The sequence below is a fragment of the Paramormyrops kingsleyae genome, chromosome 22 (assembly GCF_048594095.1).
Source record: "Paramormyrops kingsleyae isolate MSU_618 chromosome 22, PKINGS_0.4, whole genome shotgun sequence".
NCBI classification, from domain to species: Eukaryota; Metazoa; Chordata; class Actinopteri; order Osteoglossiformes; family Mormyridae; genus Paramormyrops; species Paramormyrops kingsleyae.
Genome location: NC_132818.1, coordinates 10,112,819 through 10,139,731, shown reverse-complemented (window position 1 = coordinate 10,139,731; position 26,913 = coordinate 10,112,819). Strand labels below are relative to the sequence as shown.

General features: G+C 47.3%; 1 long non-coding RNA gene across 3 annotated transcripts; it reads left to right on the top strand.

The window, feature by feature from the left end:
• Positions 1–922: 922 nt before the first annotated feature.
• LOC111836906 (uncharacterized) lies at positions 923–26,357 on the top strand. 3 transcript variants are annotated; one of them, XR_011984794.1, is made up of 6 exons: positions 923–1,035; positions 12,106–12,221; positions 13,656–15,340; positions 15,743–16,653; positions 16,759–16,863; positions 25,911–26,357. It is a non-coding gene; the product is annotated as an uncharacterized lncRNA (long non-coding RNA). The 3 variants fall into 3 exon arrangements; XR_002836512.2 differs by adding an exon at positions 15,526–15,661 and having other exon boundaries at positions 15,743–16,863; XR_002836511.2 differs by having other exon boundaries at positions 15,743–16,863.
• Positions 26,358–26,913: the final 556 nt, after the last annotated feature.

Sequence of the window (26,913 nt, the reverse complement as noted above, 5' to 3'; positions counted from 1 at the left end):
GTGCAGAGGACTTTGACGTGCAAGGAATTGAATTAAATCCCCCCCTTTCAAGCTGACATGGGAGAGAGTGTCTGGGTATGTGTGTAATTACCCATTCAGATTTTTTTTTTCCTCTTTTTTCTTTGAAGCAGAAAATGACAGATGTATTTCGAAATAGACATAATCCAACGCATAGGATTTCTCTGTCTGAAAGCTGCCTTCCCTTACCCAGCACGCACCTCTTCCACAGGATGTGGCTGTATTACATGTGACGGAGTCAGTTTGCCCTGCCCAGAGTGGCGAGCCATTGAGGGGTGAAATCCTCGGGGTTTGATGTCACATGTCCTAAGGTTAGCCACTGACTGTACATTTATTTAGCCGAGGCAAAAGAGACTGTCGGCTACCAGTCAGAGTTACCACCTGACGCATAATTTGCAGGATTGCCCCAAAAAAATAAAATGCTGTGTTCCTTTCGTACTGATCCCGCCCAGCATCTTAGTAAATATCGGGGTGTGTATCCCATATTTTTTCAGATTGAAAATGGAAACCCTACAGTAGATGCTCAGCAGAGTGCAACACGGCCATTCTGACATAGATCTTTATTCCCTAGGATGGATGAGGAATAGAGGCGGAGAGTTAGCCGCAGTGACTTTTGGAGACTGGCATTTCGAATGAGCATTGGGCCCCTCTATATAGGGCCCCATAAACTTTCCTGCCCCGACTGTGAGCCCTGATGACATCACACTCACAGTCACTTCAACACCCGGACACCGGGAGCTGCCGCAGGGGCTTCAAGCTCCTTCCTGCACTTGGTGTACTTGTCTTACATCGGGGATCGAATCCAGCGCTTGTATTCCGCTCTTTCAGCTCTCCGTCACGATCGGCGGTGGTGTGAGCCGCCTGGCTCCGTGATTGATTAGTCGTGACTGCCGTGCTTGCAGCTCCTTCCTCACACGGACGGCTTCCCCTCCCGGAGACTCGCGGACAGACGGCGTTCGGAGCTGTTGGAGGCCGGGATTGGGAGTTTTGGTTCTGGACGGGCAGAAAATAATACCTGTAAGGTCTTTAATAGTCTAATTTGTAACATCTGTGCATTAATCAGGAGCGGAGTGACAGGATGTGTGTTATTATTTATTTAATTTTGGCGCAGTAACCCCAGGCCGGGGGGGGGGCTCTTCATATTTTTCCAGGGAATTCTGGGAAGACTACTGCTCGCTGCTCGCTGCTCGCTGCTCGCACTTCTGCGTGGACTGAAGGCCGCTTGTCTCTGTGTGGCTTCCAAAACAGGCTTCTGTTACAGCTGCCCCCCTGCCCCAACGATTTTACATCTGGGTGGGGGGGGGGGGGGGCGGGGAATGTGGACCACAAGTGGAGCTGAGGAGAAAGGGCAAAAGGCACATAATCCCCCAGCAGCACACAGTGACCGGCACTCCAGCCATGAATAGGCGCTTAGTTCCCGTTTACTGGGTATTAATAAGTGGCCAGAGTGCGTGTGTGTATGCGCTCACGCGCCCGTGTGTGTGCGTGAGTCCAGGTGCGCGTTTGTGTGTGTGAACCAAGCGCCTGCAGGTTTGATTTACCGATGGCGACGCGTTCTGGGTGGGTGGCGGGTGAAGGGAACCCGGGTGGGCACCATTCGAACACCGCAACTATTTTCTGCCGAGACGGAGGAAAGTGCTTCTCTTCAGCTCTGTGCTGCGATTCATGAAATCAGAGCCGGCCTGGTTTATCAGCTGCACGCTGGCTGTTTGCTGTGACTCATCCATCTCCTGCCTAGAGCCCGTCCAAGAAGCATAGGCCACAAGGCTGGACGGGATGCCAGCCCATCACGAGGCATCACCCGTAATACGGGCGATTTGGAGATGCCAATGAGCCTTTGGACTGCTGGGGCAATCCGGAGTAGCCAGCACAAACCTGCACAGCACACGCAGGACATTCAGACGCCACCCAGAGAGCCGAGGGGGGGATCCGAACCCCACCCACCCTGGAGGTATGAGGCATCGCTGCCCCCCTACTGAGCCACGCTGCTGTGACTCACTGAGTCAGAGAGATGGGAGACATTGCTCAGGACTGTAATTACGCTCATTTAATAGAGTCAGCAACTGAGTCACTGCGTTAGTCTGTCCAAGCCGCCTCTTAAATTGTACGATCCTCTTAGATGCATTTCATAGATTCTGAGGCAGCTAAGAAGCGACTAATCGACACGTTCCGTCCGTAACCACAGCCTCATCTTTACCCCGGCGCCATTTATTACTGCTGAGTCACAGTGAGGTTTAAAGGAACCAGAGGGGATCTTTGTGGTCAGCTGTGACTGGGGGCAGCAGGGGGGCAGGATCTTTCCAAGGGCACCTCTCTGTTGCCCCGTGTCATTGGCCAATCAGCCCCTCCCGAGCGCTTGCATATCAAACGGCTCTGACTTGTACCAAATCCATTGCCAAGACTGTGGCGTTCAGGCGTCCTCGCTGGACACCACGTCCTGGACACATCGAGTCCCGTACGCCTTGTAGGGCACTGGCAGAACCCACAGCTCATGACTAACATTTATAATTATCTAAGGAACAATGACACCAAATATTTGACCTGTGGCTTTTTTTTTGGTGTTTGCTTCTAGAAGCTGAGCTTGTAAATTAGCTTTATTATAGATGCAGTACTGCTCCTTTACATAATACACAACGCAAGCATAGAATATGCTTATAAATCTAAATTTATATATATTTAGATGATATAAATATATCATCGTTGTTATTATTATTTGTTATTTCAGATTAGAGCAACATTTCGGGAGTCCATGCCCAAATCCACACAAGTTATATACTTCCCTGAGGAAGAGTGCAGTCCAATCTAAACCCGTATTGATGTGGGGTTGGCATGTACTCAGGGCCGCTCTGCACAAACACAGGCCAGCTGTAAGACAATCTTTAATGCTCGTCCTTGTTAGAATCAAATCCCTAATTTCTGAGCCAGCGAGGCGATGGAGAGAGATGTCTGTCAGTGAAACGTATTAGTAACAAAAGAAAAACAGACGCAGAGATTTATTCGCCTGCAAAATTTCTGCCACCCAGAGAGCTCTCCGTCAACGCTGACGGCTGAACGCTTTTCCCCTCGCAAACATGGCTTCCTCTTTAAATGCCCAATTTAAGCTTATACTTGCTGCACCTTCCATGCCTTGTTCCGGCTCAGGAAAGCAGTTCAAATGTGATTTTGTTCCTTTGCTAAATCTGAGAAACTGTTGCCTCTCTGTTCCCCTCTGCCTCGGCATACTTTCATGCAGAAATGCACGTCTGGCCAAAATATATCATAATCAACACCACACCCCTGTACTGGACAAGCACTTACGGATGTGTGGGTGGATGGATATCATAATTAGATTAAAATGAGATGAATTGCTTGGCTAGAATCTAAATCAATGACTGCAATGTGAGTTGTAGAACATTTTTGTGCTCTTGGTCTAATTAACAAACGTACAGCAATGGGAATATTATCTGTTTATATACTTGCTCATAAGCTAAAGTCTCGTTTTTGTAATAAGCTGCAATGCGGTTATTTTAGCAAAACTGTATTTTAAAGAAATGCAATTCCTAGTGTGCCTCTAGTGCTGAGGTTTATTCTGGTCCTTTAGTCTTACTAGAAGTTTGTTTCACCGGCATCAGGGGTGAGGCCCGTCATCTCAGCGTCGAGTGGGGCCTTCAGACAGCTGAGTAGCCTCAGAGGCTGCAAAGTCTTAGCTAGTCTCTCATTGTTAACATTGTCCCTCATGATTAATTGTTAAGTCAAAGTTAACTAGACTATTTACCAGGCGATGGGAAGTCAGAGTCGCACCCATTGTTTCTCGAATATAAATTGCACATCTCAGGACTTCAGGACAGCTCAGGATCCACTGCTTGGCGCCTGAATAGAGAATGGGTCGACCCATTGTTTGGGGCGGGGGGGGGATAGTCTTAGGGAGGACAATGCTGCATTTTTTATGACTGTTTCCTTTCCCTTCAATTCAAGTTTAGCGGTTTTGGGGATCAATGGCCAGTAATTGCCACAGGTCAAATGCGTGGGACGGCGCGGAGGGATCCGGGATGCGCCGGGGGCCGGATGCCGGACCCTCAGCCGGAACAGCCGCTGGAACAAAAGCAGCGGATCTGGCATTTCCCACGGACTCCGAAATTTCCACACCCTCTCATTATCCCCCTCCCTCGTGTCGGAAATGGGTCGACAAGTATGAAATATTGATTTGAGTCGAGCCAGCCCGTCGTCACCGGCGACCCGGCGATGAGGACGGCGTTTTGTAGTATGGGGCCACCTACATAGATGGGATTACACACATGATTGGGTGCCGTAGCAAAACTTCCTAAACAGCACAGATCTATTGTGGTGCATTATTCCACTGCTGTAACACCATGCCAATATTCAGAGTATGTTGTTCATTAGCTGAGATGCATCCCTATAATCTAGTTTTTCATATGACTATGGCCCGTTTTTTTGTGGGATGTTATGGTCTGAGATTTATGGGATGTTGGTGGTTTGTTTCCGTTGTATCAGCGGCACCCTAGGATTTAGGTCCTGCCTATACGACGGCATCCAGTGTGTTTGGTTAGGCGCTTCGTTTTTCCTAAAAGCCCCCCGTGCAATAACAGGAAACACCACAGAGCACAAGAGTCGACAATAGGATGGCCCAGATAGGTCGAATGAAGAACTAAATTAGGAAGAGCAAGAAACAGGAATAGACCTTCCAGATAGAACCTGGATCCACTGCAATTTTGGATTTCGTCACTTCATTTTCTGTGTCATCAGTGTTCTTACAGAAGGATGTTTCCTTTAAGGGGTGGTCGCTGGGTGAAAATAGATGCAGAATGAGACGTAAACGGTGGGAGCTTTGAAAGCGAGTGCTGAGAAAGCGAGCGAGAGCAGACGTATTTCGAGAGGAATGGGAATTTAGAATTAGGGAGAGAAGAAAGGGTCTGGAATGTTTCAGCAATTAGCAGGAGAGACTGTAAAAATCGCAGGAGCCTTGGAGGCTTGCCACTGAGAGAAGTGCGGAGTGGGGATCCAGCTTGTCTTGGTCAAAAGGTCTAGTAGGACCTTGGGGGAAAACCATCAAGCGCAGCCAAAGAGACAGGCTCACCTTCAGTAGGCAGTCAAGCGTGTAAGATGTACCACTGTTTTTTCTCTTTCAGGATGGTGGAGAATGATGAATTTGTACGTCTGTGTCTTCTCATCATCCCAGACCCCTGGTTTCATTGTCATATCACAGCAGAAAAACACCTTCTCGTCTATCCCATCCCGGGCTGAGCTGAAAGTGCTCTCTGGTAGAACCGTGGGATGTTCTTGACACTGTGCCGCATAGACCTCTCTGCCAGGCGCTCAGGTCATGACTGTTTGGTGGTTTCAACCAAAGTTGATCTCACAGTCCAAACTCATATCAGCGAGAACATGACTGACTTAGAAAGAAGCTCCTTGCCAACATGTAACATTCACTGTTTGAATTTGCATGATGTGCGGTTCTCTGAAATGAATAATTAATGATTCGTGTTTATAATGAAAGGCCGACTTCTAGATTGTCCGGAGACCTGTAGACTTCTGTCTGGTGTGAATGTCCAGTTTGCACCATAAACAAGAACCAGGGCTGGAATTTCCCTGACCAGTATGTTTTACGGCACGGCAGCGTTGGGTCTTGGCTTTTACCTTACATGCTCTCCAGTTCCAAGGGTCCATCTCTCGGGAGTTGTTTTGGTTGAAGAAGGCATGCTCTACATGCCAGCAAATGCTATGCTAACACCCAGGTGACTCCGATAGGGGACCTGCAGCAAATCACTTTACCATGTGCAAAGGCTTGTGCTGAAGTAGCTGCCCGCTGCAGTCTCCGACACGCTATCCAATCACCGGTCACCCTATTAGCCCTGTAAGGCACCACCTGCACGCTAACACAAGCCAGAAGGCCTGATGTCGCGGCTTCGCTTTTGTGTTCGCTTCCCGGGTCTTCATGTAGGTTGGTGACATTCGCCGTGCTGTGTGCCGGCGCCAATGTGGCTCTGTGATGCGCCCCGCGTGATTCAGCCAATCACAGCTCAGCTGCCAGTCATGTTTCTGATGACAGGTAGGTACAGGCCAGGTTATCGGAAAAAAATACAGGGACCACAAACAGCTGAAGGAGCATTTCTGCATTATTCCAGAAACTTCAAAGTATTTAATATATATTACTTTTTAAATATTTTTTTTCTACTGTAAATGAAGTGGTAAATGCAGATGTATTTACATTAATATAAATCACAGTAACCCTACACAGTGATATCCCATCCGTGGTGTACCCCAGCCTTAAGCTGCCTGGGTTAGGTATCACGTAATATCACTGTAAATTACACAGTCTTTACTCTTTCAAGGTACTGAATCAGCATAAATAATTTATGCACGGTACTGTGTAAGAGTAACAAAAAATTGCTCAGATTTTACCAGACTACATAGCATTAAACTGAATTATACAATTTATGTTTCCGCGCAGGACTACATAATATTAAAGTCAATTAGATGTTTTGCACTCCAGTACCATAAAACATCAACACGGTGACATACTAACAAAATAGAGTGTAACATTAACGTTAATTATATGTTTTATACTCCTGCGTGGCACCCGATATGATGGACTGCGGTTTAATTTGGGCAAATTGGGCTAAGTGGACTGAAAGGGATAACTGTGTGGGTTGGTAACTCTAACTGTGCAGTGGCTGAGTAATCATTGGCGCACACGTCTTTGCACACTGAGCGCAAACGCACACATAATCACAGGAGAAGCCTCGCAATTACTGACTCCCCCCCCCCCCTTTCATTTCATCAAAATAAACAGACGTGCATGAATGGCAGGTTGTTGGAGCCCGAAGAAGACCTGTACCACCGAGTATTTTGTTTCTGCAAAACACACAAAGGTATCCGCTTCGCTCTCGTAACATTGCAGGCGCTCCTGTCGGTCTCGATAACGAGGAATACAAGAGAACGTGATTTTTTTTGTCCCCTGAATGGCTCGATCGGTGGTATAGTTGCTACTGGCATTGTTGCTATTTATACTGAATGAATTATCAGAATCAGCTTTATACAAAGAAAGCATGCATAAGGAATTTATTCTGGTGTATCTCGCATGGCCGGTCCAGCTACAGTATAGGCAGGATAGGCAGCTACTTAGGGCTCCGGAATTACCTGAGCTGTGGAGGAAGTGAAATAATCATGGATTTTATCACCATTTCATATATATATATCAGTGTTTCCCAATCTGATCCTCGGCGACCCACAGACTGTCCACGTTTTTGCTCCCTCTCAGCTCCCACATTTCTGCTACCTACTGGGAGCTCGGAGGGAGCAAAAAACGTGGACAGTCTGTGGGTCCCCGAGTATCAGATTGGGAAATACTAATATATATCTACACACATATTGCAAAGTTATAGTAGTGTTGTAATTAAGTTATCACGAGGCGTAGGCAGTGTAACAACATACAGTACAACACAAATGAAGACAGGATAGATAAGATAGAAAACATTCGGTGCAGAAGGTTAGGAATCATGAAGGCCCATTCAATAATCCCGCAGCTCTAGGAAAGATGCCACTCTAGACGGCAGAATCTGGAGTAAATACACGAAGGTCATATTGGCTGATGTTTAAAGTGTGGCGTGTTCGTTAGGGTGGCTGGACTGATTGTGCTGTGTTTGGTAGCAGCCTGATCATCAGAAACAGCCCGATTGCTCCTGTAGATTCATTGTCTGTGAAGTTCTAATCACTGCCCATAGTTACACTAAGGGCTATTAATGTGGCACCACTGGTACCACTGGCTGTGCGCACGGGCATGTGGTCCATGGGGGGGGGGGGGACAGCCACCCACTCATCCACTAAAAATGGGGACGCGCTCCAGCCCTTGGCTCTCTGCGGTCCAGGTCCAAACACAGTTTCCATTATCCTCCCGCCTAGTGTTTCCATCCACATTCAACATTTCAAGATTTTACCACCAGTAAGAAAGTTAATGACACAGGTTACTGATATTAAAAGATCTACAAATTTGAAAGCAAACATTAATTTGGAACTTATTTTTTGAAAAAGTGGGCATTTTTTTTTTACCCTACCAGTATGATTTATGTTTCGGTCAGGCAGTCGACACCTTAATGGTGGGAGGTGGAAGACTGCCGGCTCCCTGGCCGTGGGATCAGAGCAAAACACTCTGCTGATGATTAGTAACGAGCAGGAATTACCAGATAGACACACGCTCACACTCAACCAGGCGCATAGAACCTCACACATACTCCTCGTTTCCTCTATGACGTTTCACATTCGTCGAGATCCAGCCTGCTTGCCTTTTTTGAACCTATTTGTGTGAAAAGACACAGAGGACATGGCTAATTTTGACCAGCTATCTTTAGAGAAATCATATACTTACAAATAATGTTTTGCACCTTTAATGAAATGGAAAGCTTGTGTATAAATACTGACCATCACTGTGACACTGAACGAAGGTTGCCTCTGAAATCCACGTCTTGGCTCCGTCTGGTTAGCCTGGTATGTGTGCTTAATAAAAACTACCAAAAAAACCCATAATTTTATTATGTGAGTTAGGGTGCGTAAAGACAGATGTTTTACATGTACAAATATGAAACTAAACTTCTGAGAAAACTTTTGAGAATGATAAATTCTGTCAAAGAAAGAAAGTGAAAGAACCTCTTTTACAAAAAAATGTATTAGAAAAAATCATTCCTTAGTATTTATATTTGTGGACGAATGTTCTGAAAGATGATTGCCCAGCTGGAATGAACATAGCTGTCTGCTTTGCTTTCCCTGCATAACGTCCCTAAAAACTTTACGTTTGTACCATGAAAGGTGAAAATTTAGTGACAGGATGTTGTATCTTAGTATAAGTTCACTTTAGGTTGAAGACTAGGTAGACTGCATTCTCAAATGCATTCCCTGTGATGGGTCTCAGCTCTTCATTGAGATCACTTATGTTGCCTGTGAATTTAATGAACATCCTGTGTTGTTTTCCAGAATTAGTAGAGGAATTTACACATTTATTTCATTTTAGCAGATGCTTTTGTCCGAAGCAGTGTACTATTGAGAAGGCAGGATAAGATCACTCTGCTTCCCCCGGGATTTAAACCAACAACCTTCTGATCATGGACACTATTATTCATTCATTTTCTTTACTGCTTGTCTGTTTCTGGGTCACGGGGTTCTGAAGTTCGATTCAACAAGTCTTGATTAATAAAATAAATTATCCATCAATCTTATAGCTACTAACACTAATTATTGGTGGACTCTACCCCGGGTAGGACTAGGCATGTAGACCCACACCACACTGGCAATTTAGAGGCACAAGTTAGGCTTAACTACAGGCAGATTCACACAGAGTCACCTGGTACCAACCGAGCCACCCTGAAATGAACATTTCTGTTTTTTTTAACAGAGTTAGCATAGCCAAATCGTTATTTGCATCAATTCGTTTGTTTTGATCAAAGGCAAATGAGTCAGTTACAGTGCTCACAGAGTGTCTTGGGACATTTGCATAATTCTGTAAAAATGTTGCAAATTTATTGGTTCATAACAAAAGTCCATTTACAAGTAATGTTTATCATATCTGAACATTCCCTACATACAGACATTTCCTTTTTATTGCGTGCCATAATTTTTTTTGACTGACTCATTTAGTTCTATTCTTGCGATTTTGCTATTAAATGCAATTGTAGTCACTGACTCCCAAAGGGATACTAAACACAAACGTTTGGCGTTTTATGTTATTGCAAAGGTGTTACTAATTAAGAAGCACCCAGTGAGACTGCTTGGCAATGAATTTTTTATAGAACTATGGTTGTGTTCCATTTGTTCACTCACTCACTCAATCAAGAAATCACTTACCATTCACTCATATATAGGCCTATATATAGTGTTTAGTACATAGAAGACTCACTAGGGGATCAGGGCAGACAGAGGACCCTAAGGAGATGTTATGATGCTACATAATTATGTTCAGGATATTCAGTATTGTGAACCTTTGAAACACATCTTATAATTTGGGTTTCAATGTATTCCTACTTAAAATGGATGTTTTACTTGAAATTACTGGTTGTTTCTGATGTGTCATGTTTTTTTGTAAACAAACGAATTAAGTAATGATTTTTGTTATAAAACCAAAAAATTGCAATATTTTTACTGAACGAGGCAAACATCGTAAAACTTTCTGTCAGCACTGTATGTCTGAAGTGGACTGAAAAGTAGGTTTAGCATGTTGAAAAAATGTACTACAAACATAGAATTACTCCTCTTCAGTCATAATTAATCCACTTCCTGTTTTCTGTCACCCAGAGTATCGCTTAAAAAGTGTTGGAGTCTTTTTTGGTGCTTTTTCTATGCTAAACCTAGGACTGTTTGTACTATTTGTGTAAGTATCTATTCAAGGTCCCAACACTGCACTTGTGGAGAGAGGTGCTTTTTTAGGGGTAATATTCCAGAGTTGTGACTGAATTCTTGGTTTGTCCTTCCTATTATTTTTTCCACTGGTTTAGTGTTTTGGCACTGATCAGGGTGTTCCACCTACATACCACTGGCCAAATGAAAAGGAGAAGGTGATACCCTGAATTTGTTAGATATGTATTTTTAAATCCGAAAGGTAAACAGTGAGAAAAAAAATAATTACAAGCTTACTTCCTCATACCCCAAAAATAACAGCTCAGTCAGTGTTGAACTTCTTTGCATCTCATTATTGCTGTACCCAGAGTTTCTGTGAAGGCTTTCAGAGACGATCTACCTGGCTGGCTGACCCAGAGTGACTGGTGTTACGTTGCCCAATTCCCGTCTTCCTCATTTTGAATTTGAAGACAATTTTGTCAAAAAAGCTTCACAAAAAATGTACTTGGCAATCTGTCAGAAACTATGATAATGCTTTTATTAGAGATTTAATGAAAACAGGTAATCGTCGACTGTCAACAGCAATCGGTTCCAGCTGACTATTTTATACGCAAAAATCTTTAAGTCATTTTGTTTGGTGCTTTTTAACCTTTTCATCAGCATTTTCTTTGCTCATTGCTGCCCAGAGTTGGGACAGAAACTGTCACACGGTCATGATGCCAGAGGCGGCGCGGTCCTGGGCGCATATTTGCGGTCGCGTAACAATCGTAAAGTCGATCAGTTGTAAGTCGCACTGGTCATAAATCGATGACAACCTGTATATAAAAAAATATACTGATCTTCTGGAGTGGAGTTCTAGAATATGCTATGTACTTGACTAAGTTCTGGATTATCACCAAAATGAACACCAATTATAGTTCAGCCACTATTAATGTGATGTTTCCGTCTCAGAGGAATGTGAGGCATGTGATGAGTAAACAATGGTTGTCTGAGCAGCCAGTGTGTACCTCTGTGTGAATGCGAGCCTCGCGGCGATTTTCCCACATGCCCCGCCCCCTTTGCTGGGTGGCCAGGTCGGCGTCTGGACCGAGACGAGGCCCCGCCCTCCGGGGGCGGGAGGAGATGTGTGGCCCCATTGTTACACCTGAAGGATAACATGCATCCCCTGACTTGGTGTATTTTCCGTCAGGTGGGAAAAAGGAAGAAGACATAAGTGAGGTGTATTTGGTTGGGGGGGGGGGAGGGTGGCGGGATGGGGATTATAATCCACCGCCAGTCTGTGGTTCTGCAACAGACAGAAACACTTACAGAACTGGTTCTGGATGTGCGATGGGGACTGCGTTGGCGTGTCCCTTCGTGTTTTCCTTGCCTCCAACGTCATTGTTCTGCAGAGTGAATTTTAATTTTCGGTCCATTTTTATTTAGAAAATCGTAACTGTTTTCAGTTAATTCAAGACCTGTTGCTTATATGCCAGTGTGATCGCATGCATCAGACTGAAAGATACAGTGTGAAGTGAAAGGACAGGGAGGGGCCGGGAGCAACGGCAGGTTTAAAAATAGGTGGGTGTGGAGTGGGTGTCGGAACAGGCATCCTCAGGTTTGCTTTGGGACTTTGAAGCCCCAGGCAGGGGCTGGGAGGGGGGGCGCCGTGCGGCCACACAGGGTGTGTAAGCGTTTTCTGTAGGATGCTTTGGGGGGGGGGGTTTCAGTAGGAATTCTGCTTTGATCCTGGCAAAGGTCAACAGAATCCGTGCGGGATTCCCACAGGATCGCCCTGTCCCGAGGTCTCTGACTCCGGCCCCCGCTGCCTCTGACACCCCACCCCCTGGAAGAGCACCCTCCACCAGTATACAGTCCGTGTTTGGAGACACGCCAGTGGCTGTGTGAGTTTTTCCTTCCGTGTGTAAATATATGTCCACATGTGCTCCCATGTTTGAATGACTTTGACAGCACAGCTCACCAACCGGATTACAATGGATCCTAACGTGCACGTGTCGCATGTCGGGATCAGGCCATTATCCTCCTCACTGATGAGTGTGTTTTCTTGCCTGGATTGCAGAGTTAAAATCTGGTAGGAATGACCCATTTCTTCTGCTATTTTAAGCTGTAGGCCTGTTAAACTGAGTGGGAAGGCAAATCACTGGTGAATGTTTACAGTAAACAGACACAAGAACGAGCAACAGGTGAAACTAATTAACTCAGGGAACTGAACAGGGAAACAGAAACTAACACTGGGGAATAACAGACAGGTAGAAACACAAGCATAAGCACAAAGAATTTAACCAAAACCAAATACAAATCAGAAGACACGGGAACTAGAAAAACTCATACAATGAAACGCTAGGGAACAAAATCTACAAAAACAGAGGAGGTGGGATTTGAACATGACAGAGGGGATCACAGGCATGTTCAATGCGTTGAGCCATGCGGCTGACAGGGAGCAGGGGGAAGACGCAAAGACTGACAACACAAGGGACAGGATGACCAGCGGCCCCTGCTGGCCAAACGGGGAAGTGACACAGAGTGGAACAGGAGCTGACCCTGACACACTGCCTCCTGTACTGTTCTCGACTTACTCCGGTAAAACACCTGCTGGAAACAGCTGGAGATGTGCCAGGTAGGTGAATGATATAATGATGACGATCGATCGATGATTATTTCTGAGGAACCAAAGCATCATGTGTATGATTGCAAAGGTCCTTCTGGGAGGAGTGCCGGGTTCTCAGATTGATTCCACAGAAACGGCGGCAAAGACTTGCCCTTCCCTGTTCGTTATCTTCACTTTGATAAGTCACTTTCATATGCGTCTCCAGCTTATGAGGGAAAAGTCTAGAAATACCTTGGGATGGCAGTTTATTACCGGGTGCACTCGGGCCCTCAGTACCCAGAATCCTCTCTTCAGGCCTCCTTCCTGCTGGTGCTGCCTGACAGTGGTGCGGATGGCACCAAGGGCCCCTTCTGGCTCAGCACACAAACCTGCGACGATAAGGCAACATCGAGTCTGTTTACTGTGAGGAGTGAGGAGGCTAATGGCCTGATCCTGACATGCGACACATGCACGTTAGGATCCATTGTAATCCGGTTGGTGAGCTGTGCTGTCAAAGTCACTCAAAGTCTATGTTACAGTCTGGCTGCCGGAATCCTCCCACCATACCTGTACCCGGACAGCCGGACGCCTCTTGCCGGACTTTTCAGCCTGAACCGTGTGGAAGCAGCCGCCTGACATTGTGTGTATAAGAGTGATTATGGTCCCTGTCCTCATTGTTGCCATCATGTTTTAATGCCTGGAACTGCTGTCTTTCCTGGTGAAATGACAGAGAACGGAACCAGCAGGTCCGACCTCCACGGAGTCACGGGCGTCACAACGGGGCAGGGTAGGTGGACGGCACCCGTGCACCGGCGGATGGGGGTAGACCCCAAGGTGTGCATCACATCTGCCCCAGGCTCCCTCCCCCACCTACGCCATCCAACAGGAAGGTATTTAATGCTCCTGAGCCCTGGTGTAAGGTTGCCATGCGGCAAGGTGATGGTGGCGATATGATCTGTATATCCTGTGCACATGATAGTGAGTGTCGGACTGTTCATGGAGATATGGAGAGCAGGGGATGGTGGGGGGGGGGCAAGATCAGACAGGGCTGCCGATGGGGAAACCACAATGCTGCCATCAAAGGGCCAACGCCCACGCCCCCCATCCATTCCAAAATGCCTCCATCCTGCCAGTCTCTGTCTGAAGGCCGTTATTTATCTGCCAATCAGACTGCCATGTTCCAGGGTTACAGTTGCTAGGCTGTTTCAGTTTTAAAAGCTGTGATCTGATATCAGATAAGGTCGTATCCACCGATGAAATGGCCCCTGCTAGAAGTTGATTCGCCCTCTGAGCACCCTCTCCCTTGTCACTCACCGATTTGAAACATATCATTGGACGATGATAATGTTGACCCCTCCCCACACCTTACAAAAATCCCAGAATGACCGCTGATATTGGTTGAAATTTATGGAATGTAAAGAGTACTTGGCACGCTCTGATTGCTGAGTGCTGTGACCGATTAGTCTCCATTTTGAATAAGCGTTGGTGTGTTAAATCCTTAAAAAGTGATGAATGAGCTGCACTTTAAGTCAAAAATTAGTAATTAAGTTAGAATTATTTCCCCAAGTGCAAAGTGCAACATGCTGCGTCATAACATTACAAAAGAATCATTAACAGTTAGGAAGTGAACATCAGACAAGTAACACAGGCAATTTACCAGGTTCTGTTCACCTTTTCCCCTGGTTATCACCAGCACAGACTGGGCTTCCTCTCACCCTAATCATGGTCGTAAACAGTAATCATTTTATGACGCTCTATGGAAGCTTATGTTACGTTAGTGTCTATTACCATGTTAGCATATAACAAACGGCATTATGCCAACATTGTTATAATGGTGTGTTATGCTAATCATATATACTAGACTGTTAGTGGACTTGATTATTTTATTTGTATTGTTTTATATGTATTTCTATTGTCTTGTCGTACCCTGAAAATGAGTGGTATTGGTGATTCCGGCATCTTCTCCTGCTTGGGTATGATTTTGAACTGAATACCGCAATATTTTATAAGTTCTTTGTTCTGCAGGAATTGCATTTTCTCTTCTAGAAAGATCAAATGTTTCTTTTTATTTTTATTCCCGGCATACATTGCGGTTGTGTCGTTCGTTTTTCCCGCTATTTCCCTTAAACCCGTTAAGGGAAACGAGGGTCTTGTTCTCCACTAGTCAGTGGTGTCTCTGCACAGCCGCTGTGTGATGATCTGTGTGAGCGTACAGATGTGACAGGTTACCGTACGAACCGAACGGCTGGTCCATGCATCGTGGAATTACCCTTCTCGGCTGCACGGGGCCCTACCCAGACTGCGCTGGGGGCTGCCAGGTCGGGGGATTCAACCTGAGAACCCTCAAGGCCAGACGGTGACTCCGAGATCAGTTTGTCTGCGTTACTGTGAACTTTGACCACGCTTTATGACCAGGTACTGTACTTAAGGGGCTGTTTTCCATCTACCAGTTTTGCATTTTCTGTGCTTAGATAAACTTAAATCGCGTACGTTAATTTGCTGTAGCCACTGGTGGATTTGCAGAGGGTATGCTGAATTACTAAAGATCAGCAAATACTTTGATGCAATAATTTCTGTACGTTTTATTCGTTTTTCGTTAGAAAATGAAACTGACACCGCAAGTTAAAACAACGCAATTCTAGAAAGAGCCTGGGCCTTGCTATCCTTCATCTCAGCCCACCTGTCACTCATGGGGGCTCCAGTGTTTATGTCGTCGAGAAAATGATCAAAAAGAATGTATGTAGAGCTTTTCCAACCATGAGACCGTAAGGTGATCTCTATATATCTCACTGACGCTTCTCGCGTCTCTGCCGACAGCCATGGAGCTTCCGCATCAGCCCACACGACGTAGAGGGGGACTCGTGTCAGGCAGAACCTTCCAGAAGAAGACCGACACTCCCCAGCTGGACATGAATCTGCCTCATTGTACACGCAATCGTGTTAAACTGTGTCCAGAGACTTCATGTCACTAATGTGTGTCTCTTACACACTAAGCTCTGCAAATGCCTCCAAACAGGAGTGTCCATGGATTGATTTTAAAGACACCCACCCCCCCGCGCCGCTTAAATTGGGCACGCCAGCCGTCCAACAGTGAATCCCCCCCAGCTGGCCCCTCCCCCCAGTTGTCGTGGCATTAGTCGACTGACAAAAACAACACGTGCAGCCGTTGTCCTGGTAGTGGGGGGGGGGGGGGTGGACCGGCCCCCTACAGAGGGCCCTTTGTCCTGTGTTTTTTTTTTTTTTTAGGCCGCAGATTAATACGCCGGCAGCATAAAGACGACGGGGCGGCTTTCTGAGTCACGGCCTCCCCAGCCCCTCAGCTCACCTGCAGCCTGGCCACTCTGCCGAATAGCGGCCCCCACCTACAGCCTGAGGACAAGCACATGCCCCACCTGCCGGGGGGGGGGGGGTTCCAACGAGTGTGGTGACATTTCTGCAGTCACTTGGGATCTCCCCCCCCCCCCCTTGGGATTTACCCAGCGAGGCCCCAAGGTCTTCAATATACATCACCACCTGGCAAACATACAAGAAATAAGATATTTCCAAGGTAGGGAATCCCCGGCGCAGTCAGCGGCGGCTGACAATGGATCCGTTGTGATGCTCCTCAGCCTCACCTCCCGAAATCACCTGCGAAGTCGCCGCACGCCTCTGGCGGACAGTGGGCGCTGTTCAACACCTTAGAATTATATTCCCAGCTGTGAGCCTCACAACAGACAGTACATAAGGAGGTAGGTGTGTGAGTCTCGCCTTCCTTAAGTACTTCTGGAATAGGCACCGGCTAAAGGCCTTAAAATTTTTATTTTATAAAATATATTTTACTTAATTTTGTTGAGGAAGGAGATGGAAGCCCCTCACCCCCCCTCTTTGATCCCAGCAAAACCAGATACAACACTTCAGTATAGATCAACGTAGTCAGCTGGAGGACAGGCTACAGAGAGGTACTGGGGGGGGGGGGGGGGGGGGCACCAGCTGGCTTATGCACTTGTTCCTGCTTGTGTGGAGCCCCCAACATTTGGCCCCTTTGCCTTGAAACGAGCACCCCCGCCCCCCAAATCCAGAGCCAAAGCTGCAGCGTGTCTCCACTGGGCACAGCTGCTCTCTCTGATTCAGAAAGCAGGCAGTGTTCGGTAAATTTAGAGCGCTGTCTTCGACCCACCCCCCCCCCTCCAGACAAAACCCTGCCGTAAATTTGGGATGTTTTCACACCAGGCCTGGATGGGAGAGCGAGCCCTGGGGGATTGGTATGGACGTCACTGTATATCAGGCCATCTCCCACTGCACGAGGTGACAACTGCCAGTTTACTTTAGGCCCACAGTGGCTCCTCAGCCTCTCTGCTGCTTGGCGTGCACCGGGACGGGGGGTGAGGGGGGGGTAATGATCACTGTTGGGACAAGCTGTTGCACCTTTGGCAGAGTGTCCATCTGCATCAGCAGGTGCTGACCGTGTGTGGAGCCGTCCAGGTACATCAACAAGTGGAGAGGTCACTTTAAATGTTCTGCTAGCAAAGTTAAGAGGAAATAACGAATATTTACCATTTTATATTATTGTGATACCTTACAGTGAGCTGTGCTTTTCAATAATACACTGCTGTTTTACATTTTGCTGATGTTTTTATTAAGAGCAACATTTTCGTTTTGAGAGGCCAGACACTGGCCACAACTAAATGTTGATTGGCTCTCAGAGTGGCACCTCCCCTGTCAATCACCAATTCAAAACATATGATTGGCTCATGCTCTGTATGGGTTCTATATGCCTCCCACATTTTTGCCCAGATTGGTGAGGATGTGAGTTTGAGATGTAGGATCAGATCAGAGTGCCACTTCCTCTGTAAAGGCCAAATCAACCAGTAGAGATGCTGGCTAGGAGAGGCCCCGCCCCCTAGTGTGAGACGACCAGGCGAGACCCCATCTACAGGCAAGCCAAACGCGAATCACTACTCAAAGGTGTAGGGATTGTTTCGAGTCCAAATCGTTCCGGGCTAACGGTCTGTTATGTTACACCCAGAAACCATCCGGAACAAATACGGCACGTGCTTGTGTATGCCAGCATCTATGTGTGTTGGTTCAGGTTAGGCGTAGGGTTTACATAGCAGGAGTTACATACCGTCTCATATAATACAACCGTTCTCTCCCCATCAATAGGGCAGTCTCTGCGATGACCATCGGGGGGGTTTGGGAGGGGAGTCAGCTGCCACATTCTCACTCGCTAGGATTTTTACAAGGCAGGATTTTCATTGAGAGAAATCGTTGCTTTTAATTTGTCATTGGTTATCGTATGAATCATAAGTATAGCCGGTCTCTCTCTATTTCCATCTTCGCCAGTAGGACAAGAGACCACAGATCCAAAAATGGCCTCTTGTAGAAAAGCGTGAGAGCGTTGGTATAATAACCCCAGGCGTTCCCTGAGCTAATGCCTGAACACTGTCAGGGAGTGACCCTGAGTAAAACCTAAACACTGTCAGGAACCGGCCCTGAGCTAATACCTGAACACTGTCAGGAACAGACCCTGAGCTAATGCCTGAATACTGTCAGGGAGTGACCCTGAGCTAATGCCTGAACACTGTCAGGGAGTGACCCTGAGATAATACCTGAACATTGTCAGGAACGGACCCTGAGCTAATACCTGAACACTCTCAGGAACAGACCCTGAGCTAATGCCTGAACACTGTCAGGGAGTGACCCTGAGCTAAAACCTAAACACTGTCAGGGAGTGACCCTGAGATAATTCCTGAACATTGTCAGGAATATTCCCTGAGCTAATGCCTGAACACTGTCAAGAAGTGACCCTGAGCTAAAACCTAAACACTGTCAGGAACCGGGCCTGAGAAAATGCCTGAACACTGTCAGGAACTGATTCTGAGCTAATGCCTGAACACTGTCAGGAACTGACTCTGAGCTCCTGCTTGAACACTGTCAGGAATATTCCCTGAGCTAATGCCTGAACACTGTCAGTACCTGACCATGAGCTAATGTCTAAACACTGAACACTGCCAGTACATATAACATCAACAGAAACATCACATTGTGCTCTGAAATGAAATTCACTGCATGCCTTAAATGTGCTGTTATATATGATTTAAGGTTAGCATTAGCATTAGCATTGGGGTCCCATCGATGTAAACATGGAAAGTTAAATAAAAAGATGTTGACTAGGAGGTGGGAGGGGGCCCAGGTTTAACTCCTTTAATTTTGCAGCGTAGCAAATGTAAGACATCTGAGCAGAACGTCTATTAATCAATGCTGGAGAGCTATTCTGCTTCCTCAAAATAAGTTCATATTTCACAGTTTTTTCCTGCACTTCATTTTACAGACACTCTGCAGCGTAAACAGGTAGGTGGCGAGGGGGAGATTTTAAGGGCGCCACTATGTCATGAGGCCGAAGTGAGGGTCCCGTCACCAGCAGGCAGTTACCGGCATTTTCCAAGCCCTCAATCGGCGTAATAAATCAAGTCTCACGGCTAATTTTAGCCGACACCCGATCCAGCGCGATAAGTTATGGGTCTAATGGGGCTGTTTAATAAGGGCTGCCGCTTAGGATAAGCTGTAACGACCCAGAATGCCACAGAAGCAGAGGTGAGCTTTGGGGTGCGAGGCGAGGATAGGACTCTGTAATGTCTGGCACAGTACCTGCAAATAGCTAGAAATCATCCTGAAGCAACTTTTTCATTGGCTGAGACATGGCTGTACAAAGACAAAGTGGGCCCCTAGAAAATTTCATTAAATGTCCCCCCCAGCTAGGCTGATGGTAAAATTTAGCAAGCGGGCCCCTCCTAGTGTTTGGGCCCCTGAAAGTCTTCATGTTAAGGGGCCCCCTAAAAGGGCAGTGATATTCAATCCATGGGGGTCTTTTGCCCCAGTGGGTAGGATGGTATCTGGGGCAAACGTGTGAAAATGTATTACGGCTTCTCCAGACTGATGGTCGCTGTGTGGCACTTGCTGACCTCTGTGACATCTCCACCCGAATGGTCCAGCGATCCACGGCACGTGAGCATGGGCGCCCCATACACGCTGCCCCCCAGAGGCGGCTGCCTGCTACGCATGCCGACACTGGTGCCACCCTCAGTGCTGAGCCTCTCTCCGCGTGCCAACACATGGGCTGGATTACGCAGCGACATGAATAATAATTTTCATATTTCACAGAGAGGAAATATGTGACTGGAGCAGCAATAAATAGCCTCCCTTGGATTATTGGCTGTAGTTCTTACTATCTGCTTCCAGAGGCCTGCTAGCTGTTAGCTATTTGCTAAGCAGATTCTTTTATCCTGGATGTTTTTGACACTCAGATTAAGTGGCTGGTTCATGGCTGCTACACCAGCCGCCCCTTTTGGGACAGTTATTAACCACCCGGATCCAACATCAGCTGCTTGACCCCCACAATACACAGTGCCCCATTTCAGTGTGTGCACATTACACAGTGCCGCATTTCAGTGTGTGCACATTACACAGTGCCCCATTTCAGTGTGTGCACATTACACAGTGCCCCATTTCAGTGTGTGCACATTACACAGTGCCCCATTTCAGTGTGTGCACATTACACAGTGCCCCATTTCAGTGTGTGCACATTACACAGTGCCCCATTTCAGTGTGTGCACAATACACAGTTCCCCATTTCAGTGTGTGCACATTACACAGTGCCCCATTTCAGTGTGTGCACATTACACAGTGCCCCATTTCAGTGTGTGCGCATTACACAGTGCCCCATTTCAGTGTGTGCGCATTACACAGTGCCCCATTTCAGTGTGTGCGCATTACACAGTGCCCCATTTCAGTGTGTGCGCATTACACAGTGCCCCATTTCAGTGTGTGCGCATTACACAGTGCCCCATTTCAGTGTGTGCGCATTACACAGTGCCCCATTTCAGTGTGTGCGCATTACACAGTGCCCCATTTCAGTGTGTGCGCATTACACAGTGCCCCATTTCAGTGTGTGCGCATTACACAGTGCCCCATTTCAGTGTGTGCGCATTACACAGTGCCCCATTTCAGTGTGTGCGCATTACACAGTGCCCCATTTCAGTGTGTGCGCATTACACAGTGCCCCATTTCAGTGTGTGCGCATTACACAGTGCCCCATTTCAGTGTGTGCGCATTACACAGTGCCCCATTTCAGTGTGTGCACATTACACAGTGCCCCATTTCAGTGTGTGCCCATTACACAGTGCCCCATTTCAGTGTGTGCACATTACACAGTGCCCCATTTCAGTGTGTGCGCATTACACAGTGCCCCATTTCAGTGTGTGCACATTACACAGTGCCCCATTTCAGTGTGTGCGCATTACACAGTGCCCCATTTCAGTGTGTGCGCATTACACAGTGCCCCATTTCAGTGTGTGCGCATTACACAGTGCCCCATTTCAGTGTGTGCGCATTACACAGTGCCCCATTTCAGTGTGTGCGCATTACACAGTGCCCCATTTCAGTGTGTGCGCATTACACAGTGCCCCATTTCAGTGTGTGCGCATTACACAGTGCCCCATTTCAGTGTGTGCACATTACACCATCATGCCCTAACCGTCATGTTTTCTGCTGTGATGAGAAATGAGAAAATCTGTCCTTAATGTTGAGGGAGAGATGCCTGCCTCAAAGACAGTACAACACTGCCACTCTGGCTGCTGTCGGTACTGCAGCAGGAGCTGCTTCACGGAACCATGTCCCTCCATGTCAAAGCAATAGAAGAAAATGTAAACCCTCACATACATTGAAGACTTTTATATTTCATGTATATATACATGCAATATGTAACGTGAAAGTTATAGATCTGCAGTAAGCATGTCTGCAGTTAAACTTGAGTGTGCGGTGTTACTGTGGGGAAATGGCTCTCAGATCAGGTATAAAACAGCTTGATGGCACTAGTGATGCCACCGTCACCATGAATGATGACAGCAGGGGGACGGGGGGCGTGAACCAGGCACCAATGGCCCCTGAATCTAATCTCAGTGTTTCATTGTGGAAAACACAGATTCAGTATGTATAACTGGGGCATTATATAAGCCAGGTGTGCTGTTAGGGCTTAGAGAATCATCTCCATGTGTCCATATATGACTTGGATTCCATCATGCAGGGGCTGTTGAGTAGCTTAGTGGGTTAGGACACTCTGCCTGAAGGTTGCTGGTTCAAATCCCCTGGTTGGCAGAGTGATGTTGCTGTCGGGCCCTTAACTCCCTGTTGTGGCAGGTACTATCTGACCCTGCTTCTGTTGTATATTTCTTTGTATAAATGTGTTTGCTGAATGAATTAAATGGAAATGGGGAAGCCAATGAGCTGGGGGGGGGGGATGCCAGGGAGCTGGGGGGGATGCCAATGAGCTGGGGGGGGGGGGGATGCCAGGGAGCTGGGGGGGAAGCCAATGAGCTGGGGGGGGGAGCCAATGAGCTGGGGGGGGGAGCCAATGAGCTGGGGGGGAAGCCAGGGAGCTGGGGGGGGATGCCAGGGACCTGGGGGGGATGCCAGGGAGCTGGGGGGGGAGCCAATGAGCTGGGGGGGGGAGCCAATGAGCTGGGGGGGAAGCCAGGGAGCTGGGGGGGGATGCCAGGGACCTGGGGGGGATGCCAGGGAGCTGGGAGGGGAAGCCAATGAGCTGGGGGGGGGATGCCAGGGAGCTGGGGGGGGGGGATGCCAATGAGCTGGGGGGGATGCTAGGGAGCTGGGGGGGATGCCAGGGAGGATGATGTTAAACCCAGCAGGACCCCACAAGGGGAAATTTTATAGTGTCTACTGTATATGCGTGTGTGTGTGTGTGTGTGTGTGTGTTTGTGTGTGTCTGTGTCTGTGTGTGTCTGTGTGTGTGTGTGTCTGTGTGTGTCTGTGTGTGTGTGTGTCTGTGTGTGTGTGTGTGTCTGTGTGTGTGTGTCTGTGTGTGTCTGTGTGTGTGTGTGTGTGTGTCTGTGTGTGTGTGTGTGTGTGTCTGTGTGTGTGTCTGTGTGTGTGTGTGTGTGTGTCTGTGTGTGTATTTGCCCTCATACATACACACAATAACAAAAGAGGCTCCTCCAGCTCACAGTCCCTCCACCGTCGCCTCTGAAAATAAACTCTCCCGCACAGTGAGTGAGCAGGCGGTCCTACCCCAGGGAGAACCCAGTCCACGCCTGGGGGGGGGGGGCTCATCTGGGCTGAGCAGGGAAGTGGCGGCCCCCACCGTCAGGGACCCAGGCGCCGGGGAGTTAAAACGGGTCAGTGTGCGAGAAGTCCAGCCCACCTCCAGGCACAAAAACACCTCTCAGAGAGCACGGTGGGGTGGGGCGGCGGGGCAGGGCGGGGCGGGGCGGGGGGCTACAGATAATTATAAAGGAACAATATTACTCATTCTGTCACAGACACACAGATTTATGAAGGGGGGTAGAGGCTGGGGCTTTGACTCAGCCATGTCATAAGTATGAACCACAGGAGCTACATAATGATCTTCTTGGTAATTATGGAGTGGCAGTGATGACTTTAGTTACCCCCCCCCCCTCCCGCACCCCCCACCCCATGTCATTCTTTAGATGAGTGACAGTCTTGATCCTCTGGTAAGACGCCTGTCCTTTGTGCTCATGATTTCTTGGGTTAGATTGTGATCAGACTTGGGCCCGACAGCAGACTCCGGGTCACGTAAACCGGCCTGGGGTGGGCACCCGTGGCTCTGTCCCCCAGGTAGAGGAGTTGCGAAACCTAGCAAGGCGCCCACTTAGTGGCGGCGGTGTGGCGACACGCCTTCCTCTGCGCAGCCCCTACTCTGCTGTGCTTGGGCCGTGGCCAGAGCAGAGCATTAATTCATGCTAAAAACAACCTGCACAAACAATACCTCAGCAGAGGATTGTGCCAGACAGAACCTTTAGCTGGGAACACTGGAGAATTCACAACACTGGTTACTGTTACCTTACAGGACCCTAAAGGACCTTAAAGGAACGTATTGTTGTCTGGGCATTTTCTCACTGCCGGGATGGTATCAGCGTACTTGGCTTGTCCCGTTTCCGCATGGATACCAAAAGCCCATTGAGCAAGGTCCCATCTGAAGTTTCGATCTTTTATTTACACACAACATCCGAACCGTACCATCAGTTTAAACTATCATCTCTCTTTTTTAGAAAATGTCTCCATTGTCCTTCAGTGATGAATGAGAAGATTAATTGCTTTTTCTTATAAAAAATGGTGACCTCGCTCTGGATAAGCAATTTGAAGATTGGTGGATGGATCTCTTGCAGAAAACAAAACAACTAGACTTTATTAAGATTGCTAAGGCACCCTCCGGATAAACTTTTCGTCGACCTTGGGAATGTTACATTAGGTCACTTTATCAGTGATGCCTCGAAACCCACAATGGTGGCTGTTTTGTGTGTCTCTGGCTTCCTGCTCTCCTGTCAGTACTGGCCCCATTAGCTCTGATTACAGATTAGCTCTGTTCTCACACTTTTGTGTAACTGGATCCCATTGAGGTCCCCATGGTGATCCCTGTGACATCAGCGACGGCGACAGGCTAAAAATAGAGCACCTTTGCTGCGATGTCTGGCGACCTCGGGCCTGGCCGCCATGATGTCATACCTGTTCAGGCATCAGAAGAGGTCAAGGAACATGGAAGCTATGTAGGAGTTCCAGGAAACCTGGGCTTCAGGAAAACAAGGCCCTTCAGCAAAGAAGCTGGAAGCTGTCAGTCTGAAGCCTTGAGTTTAGACTCCTTGGTGAATCTCCCTGTGTGACGTAGCCTCGTAGGTTGTGGTATGGCAGCCTTTTCAATACAAAGTGCTCTGTTTCGTCAGCTGTGCAAGTAGGCAGTAGCTGGTCTACAGCCATTCGGGAGTTAGAAGTTCCGTAAGAACTTGCCCGTGTTATTTGCCGGACAAATGAGATGTGTGCGATGTTCAGAGTTTCCTTTCTGCAAGATCATAAATGTTTCACTCAGTTATTTATTCTCCCCAGAGAGACAAATTTCCAAGGATGGTCACCTTTCTTATTTTCTTCTCCTATGCGCTTTCGAACAAGAAAATGAACAAAGTACTTCTTCAGAATGCACTTCCAAGTGTTCAAGCAGCACTGCCCAGTGTCCACCCCCACCCCGTCCCCTGGAGTTAAGTCCTGCCAGGTGCCATGACAATATCACCTCATCTGCCGCACACACAGCCAGCCTGGGGAGGGATTTATAATTTTTTTTTATGAGATGTGACCATGGAGCAGGTAGAGACATAGCGCCAACCGACAAGTGCCAGCACGGGGAGGCCGGAATCGCACCGGAAAACCATGAGAACAAAACACAGTCTGTCATCCAGGCACCAACAGATGTATAAATAAAGCTGAGATAGGCACACCTCCGCCCTTAGGCTGCGCACTACGAAGACCTCATCGCATTAATCCACTGCTTCATTGCTTCATTGCCCCTGTACATTTGGCCTTCCTCGGGGTGTGTTTACTGCACTCAGACCACAGAGCTACCAGTAATACACTAGATGGGCATCAGTAGTGTCTCCATGGTGTCTTTCAGAGCAGATCCTCACTTTGGTAGTCATGAAAAGGTCAAGGGAAGACTATTGGGGAAATGACATTCCTCACAAATGGACACTTCTTGAACAGTGTCTCCCAACCTGGCCCTCGGGGACTCACATGTTTTTGCTCCCTCCCAGTACCCTGCTAGACAGTCCACATTTTTGCTCTCCCCCATCTCCCAGTAGGAGCAAAAATTACAACTGTCTGCGAATCCTGAGACCTGGATTGGGAAACACTTTTCTGCTGACTTCCACTATGCGTGATGCTTGTATGAAGAGAATCTAAGGCTGGATTCGATTAATAATCGTCCCTGGACTTTAGGGGGCGATCCCCCAGGGCCCCACGAGCAATAAATATTGCCAGTTCACATAGTCAGCGGCCCACTGGGAAAATGCCCAGAATCCCAGATGGCCAGTCCATCCCTGAGAGAGCCTTCTACTTCATTTTGTTGTCCATGCAAATGATGACAATAAAGTTGACTTTGACTTTTGTGCTTTCATATGACAGCTTTTCTCCTCATCCTTTCTCGTAGATGCCCATGATGAATCAGACAGAGTGATGAGGCCCCATGAGTCGAATAGCTGTTTCGACAAACACTACAGAACCGCTGTCTCTGTTCCAGCAGATTAAATGGTACATTTAGCTTTTCTCAGTTGCCACATCTCCAGAGAGTCCTTCGGTAATGAGGAAACATCCGTGTGTCTTTCATGTGGCCAAAGACCCATCCATCACCTCAAAGCGCTACCCCCACACTGCAATAGCACTATCTGCAGAGGATGTCGACAGCCACTGAAACAGCAAATCACCTGATTGCCAAAGAAGCTTTAACCATTCTCTGCTTAGCTTCTATGTTTGTAGTGCGTAATAATTGTTCGTTTAATTATTTTTTTTGTATTTTTTTTTTGCGATCAAATTCTTATTGAATAATTATTTGTTACACAGAACAAAACACAACACAACGCAACACCCTAAGTGAAAAGAGTGAAAGCAAAAGACCGACAACAGTACAGGTCACCGACAAACTCCGCCCTGGTGAGAGCACAGCCGAAAGAAATAACCAAGATAATAATAATAATAATAATAATAATAATAATAGAAATCTGGAAAATAAAAATAGATAAATTGTGTAATTCAAGAAATATAGCCTCAGGATACGACCCCCAGCCAGCCCTTGATTAGCTGTACGTCCTGAAGCCAACTTTGAATGGTAGGGCTGGAGGAATTATGCAGACAGTTCAAGCAGCAGCAAATTAAAGGAGGTGGACTGACTCCGCTTTAATTCTTATGCAAGTTGTACTTCTGTAGGATAAATTATTGCTTCAGAACTTCTGATATCTTATCCTGGGTGTTCCCTTTCATTGTGTTGCTAGGCAACCAGGAAAATGCTCCGCCCACCAATTCTCTCCAGGATGAGTGATTGTTACATAAATTAGCAAATCAATTAATGTTGTATTTTGCAGTGTAGCTTCAGTGTAAAAATCTATTTTAATTAGTTTAATATGTATCATCATCACAATGCAATACTGATGTAACAG